Here is a 5,143-nt window from a genome sequence, read left to right as displayed (position 1 = left end):
TTCAACGTGGGACATCTCTGTAGTACCATCCTAGCTCAGAACTTCCCAGGGGTTGGCTGAGGCTTTTGTTGCAAATGCATAGAAGTCCAACATCTTTGTCTACCCAGCCTGGCTTCTTTTCTCCCCTCAGAGGTGATGATCCCAAGGCCATCCTCTGTCTAAAAGAATGTTTTCTCGAAACTTAATGAAGAGGAATTAGGGAATTAGCATAGACAGAATGCTTGTTTGTTTTTGAAGACAGTTTCATTTGCTATAACAAATCTATGAAGTAAATATTTTTGCTATTTTATTGTTAAAGAAAGGTTAGATAAGTTGCTGAGCTCAATTAGTATCTAGCAGAGCTGAAATCTAAATCCAAATCCATTTTGACTTCAAAAGTCAACACTCTACCCAGGATCCCAGTGTTTGAAGTATGGCAGCAACTCTGAACCTGACCTGTGGAGAAAGCTTGTGGAAGTAAACTTACCTATTATATTCAAGTGGAGATGAAAACACTCATGAGAGGGGTATTTATACTTGGGGTGCAATCAGATGAGATCAAGCAAGGCATGTCGAACAGCTGAGTCTATGGGACAGTCTCCAGAAGCCAAGAGGGCAGCAGACAGCTGTAGTGAAGGAATGTCTCAGGTTGACCACAGATCTCAGAGCCAGAGTGGCAGACACAGTGGCAAATCCCAGAGCCCTCTCCCCATGGACCCTGTGCAGTGAGGACTGCAGGACACACAAAGTGGGGTCACCATGCTGAGGATGGTTGGCAAGATCTAGGCACAATCCTGACCCACTGAAGGGTGAGGGAGCCCTGGACTTCTCTGGCTACAAGATGCTCGACTTGGTCTTTGTGTATTTGAGGACCTGCCTGCATGCAGAGCCCCATTTGGTTGTAGCTAGGCAGTTCAAGCCCAGCAGCTTGCTGCCTCAGTGTTGTGAAATAAGTTTCTTCCTGTGGCTCTTTGCCTTGGTTCTTTGGAAAATAGTTTAAGAGATTTTTTCCTTAAGCCTCGAGGAGCTCCCTTGCCCTAGTTTTCTACCTCAGAGGTTCTGCTACTTTTGTTCGCATTGATTGATGTTTCTTGGGTGAACTGTAAACAACTTATGGTTTGATATTTTCTATCTGGTCCTGGTGATTGATGTGCACCTTGCAGGGACTGGTCAATAGACTATAAAAATGAGGTACTTGTAGCCAATGCAAATGAGGTGTCTGTGACTTACTGAGAGGGGATTGGTCAGTTTGTGCCATGTCCCCAACCCCCATGCCTAGAAATTGACAAGGAGTTGTGTATGCATGTAGCCAGCCCCACAGAGGTTTTTTTTTAAGACAAAAAGAAACAGAGAAGCAGTAGGATGAAGCAGAAGGGAGAAAGAAGAGAGAAGCAATAGAACAGAGGAGACAAGGAATTGTCTAAAAGAGTTGTGTTGTTGTTGTTGTTATGTGCCGTGGAGTTGGTTCCGACTCATAGTGACCCTGTACAGGGTTTCTGAGGCTGTAAATGTTTACGGGAGCGGAAAGCCTCATCTTTCTCCTACGGAACAGCTGGTAGTTTCGAACTGCTGACTGTAAGATTAGCAGCCCAATTCATAACCAAGGAGCTCTGGTAGCGTAGTGGTTACGAATCGGGCTGCGAACCTTAAGGTCAGCGGTTCGAAACTACCAGCCGCTCCGAGGGAGAAAGATGAGGCTTTCTACTCCCGTAAAGATTTACACCCTCGGAAACCCTGTACAGGGTCGCTATGGGTCGGAACCGACTCGACGGCACTTAACAACAACAACAACAACGCTACCAGAGCTGTAACATGGATCAAATGCCTGTAACACTGAAGACAGTGGGGCTGGTGTTGGCAGGTCCCGAAGGGGTCCTTCAGCAGAATTGGTGGTGACACACGGTAGGGCCAAGAGGAGCCTATCTTCAGGGGACTGAGAGGAAACCTCCAGGATCAGGAGGAACTGAGCTGTTCAACAGTGAAGAAGGGGGATTTTCTACCTGCTTCCTGATCTGAGTTGTAGCCTGTTGATCCCGATCCTGAGTTGCACCCTGGTTATTACTTCCTTGATAAACCTCTTAACTGAGGATGTGTGCATTTTGTGTGGCCATTGCAGCAGACAATCGAACCCAGAATTACACAGAGACCACAGTGGGAGGGATGGCTTGTGTCAGGATTGGTAAAACGGTTGAAGAGTAGAGATATGGTCTTCAACTCTTAGCAATCAGTCTGATCTTGATTCACATGATCTTCCCTGAAGTTAGAGTCTGATGTTTTTACTACCTTTAGCATTTTACACTCAGAAATCAGTCTGTATGGTAGCTTTTTCTTCTCCAACCATGAACACTGAGACCTCAACATAAAAAATGTTGGAGATGAGAGAAAAACAGAATCCTTCCTGAACTTTTGTCTTTGGGGTTCTGATTCAATTCTAACCTTGTTGTTCTAGAGGGAAACCTAATGCTATAGCCACCCCTTAAGAGGCTATATTACCCTGTAATCACACTTGGGGAAGGAAAGCAGGTCTAGGGGACAAGATTAGCAGGCACCACCTTGGGACTGATGGTTTTTCTTAGCACACATCAGCAGTTCCCACCAATTTTTTGGCATCAATTCAGAAGTGGCTCATTTAGGTCTGTCCCATCATCTGCAGATTCTGAACATGTACCTACAATTCACTAAGTAGAAACACAAATAACTCTTTTATCTCTTCATATTAAGCTGCTCTTTCCACTGTGAACACTGAGCCACAGAGAAAGCATCCTTCCCTGTGAATACAGGATCTTTGTGTTAGGTGGCAGGTGTCTAGGAGTAACACCTGCTGAAAAAAATCTAAGGATTTATACATCTCTTGCTGCTGAAAATACTCAACCAGTGTGTATAGAGACACCCCTCTGCCCCCTCACTGGTGTAATCGAGAAGGCTGCCGTTAAACAGTGGCCCTGGGGTTCTTTGGAATTTGTGGGCCAGGCTGACCACCAAGCAGTAACAAGGTCCTTCCGAGCTGGACCCGGATCTCCCATAGGGTCGGGAATGTGCTTTTTACCACGGGAGTAGGTGTGTTCGTGAATGCTGTCTTTTTTGTTTTGGAAATCTTTGTGAGAACAATCCCACAGTTTCACTTGTTTTCTCCAAGCCATTTTTTTACTTGAGGTGTTTGCATGCTGAGCAACACACACTAATATTTTTCTCCTTAGCAAAACATTCATTATCCTATTCAGTAACCTTTCTCTAGGGCTTGTTCTCTGTACCACCCCCAAGCTGTTGGGAACCAAGCAATTTCTGTATTTTCCCATCATCTCAGCATGCTGGCTTTAATGTGTAATGAGAGACATGTCCAACTTAGCTGGGTGTGGGGCCCCTCTCAGGGCTCCCCCAGCACCCATACCATGCAGCACCCAGTGCCTCTCGTGCTGTGTGTTAACCATCTGCTTGCATCGCTTATCTTCCCCACAATGCTGTGAACAGACTCATTTCTCTCTTCCCAGCATCTAGGACAGTGTCATTATGAAGGTTTGCTGCATAGGCAGGTGACTGAGACCATCACTGAATTAAAGAAAGTGTGGGTAGCCTGAAGAGCAGCCTCCTCTTTGGCACCCCCAAGTCCCTGCCTCTTGTCCATCCATGTAAGATGTGGTTAAAAGCTCAATTTGGCTCCTTGGCACTAGGTGTACCCCATCCTCTGCATCTATCTGCAGCCATTCTCATCTGCCAGCTAACTGGGAGCCCAGTTACCTCTTCCAAGTGTCCACTTGGCTGAGTATCTGATAGGATGTAGGGGAGAATTCAGAGACCTGGAGTCTGGGGCAAAGGCTCCAGGGGATAAAGGCAGAACTTCAAAGTCCCTTAGTGGTCTCTTTGTACCAGCTTTTCCTCTCCCAGTATAAAGATAAGGAACCTAAGGTCTGGAGAGCTAAGATGTCTGGTCAAGGCCACCTAGCTAATGAGTGGTGGAGCTGAGACTCAGACCCCAGGCAATTGTGTAGAAACAAAATGAAAAGAACTGCATCAATTGCTCTGGGTTGGATTCTGACTCAGGGAGACCCCATGTGTGTCACAGTAGAACTTTCAGCAGCTGACATTTTGGAACTGAATCACCAGGCCTTTCTTCTGAGGTAACTCTGTGTGGACTTGAATCACTAACCTTTTGATTAACTGCCAAACTTTCAATCATTTGTGCTACCCAGGGACTCCTGTGTAGAAACAGGAGCCTCCTAGGTAATTCTGAGTCCCTCTTGCCCAGGGGAAGAAGGTGGTCCCGGTGTCTACTGTTGCTAAAAAGCAGAAGATCAGGAAGGTGGTAAATTCCATGTTTGAGAAAAGGTCCAAAAATTTTGACACTGGACAGGATGTCCAGCCTAAAAGGAACTACATCTGGCTGCAGGAACAAAGCCTCTCCCCTAGCCCCACCCCCTAACCACTTCACCTAGGCCTTGGTCCTCCAGACAGCCACTCAGCTGCTGAAACGGTCCCACTTCATTTGCATAGACCAGAGATGAAGCAAAGATGAAGCAGCAGAGGCGACTCTGGCCAGGGTTGAGAAGCAAGCTGCTGGTAAAGGGGCTGACCCCCACCAAGAGAACTCCTGTCCTTTGATCCATGGCTAATATTGTCCTGTGGAAAACAAGAAGGCCCAGCTGGTGGTGATCACACATGATGAGGATCCCATAGAGCTGGTTGTCTTCCTGCCAGCTCAGCGTCATCAAACTGCATCATCAAGGAGAAGGCCTGACTGGGATGGCTCATCCACAGGAAGACCTATACCACAGTCACCTTCATCCCATGTGCATCGAGTCCCTAGATCAGACACTGTTGTCCCAGTTGTAGAGTCCTGGTATGGTGCTGTGGGTTAATGCACTGGACTGCAAGGTTGGTTTGAACTGCAAAGTCAGAGGTTCAAGCTCACCAGCCGCTCCTTGGAAACCCTATACAGGGTTGCTACGAGTCAGAACCGACTCTACAGCACTTAACAACAACAATCCCAGCGGTGTAAGCACAGTAATGGTTCAGTGGTAGATTTCTGTTCTCCCATGGGGGAGACCAGGGTCTCCAGGCCACTGTACCTCACATACAGCTGTACTCATTTGTCAGTGGAGACTTGCATGTGTTGCTATGCTGCTAAGAAGAAGGAGAGGAAGACCACTTCTGAAAGGTTAGCTACCAA

The sequence above is a fragment of the Chrysochloris asiatica genome, unplaced genomic scaffold (genome assembly GCF_000296735.1).
Source record: "Chrysochloris asiatica unplaced genomic scaffold, ChrAsi1.0 scaffold00008, whole genome shotgun sequence".
Lineage (NCBI taxonomy): Eukaryota > Metazoa > Chordata > Mammalia > Afrosoricida > Chrysochloridae > Chrysochloris > Chrysochloris asiatica.
This window is presented reverse-complemented; position numbering follows the sequence as displayed.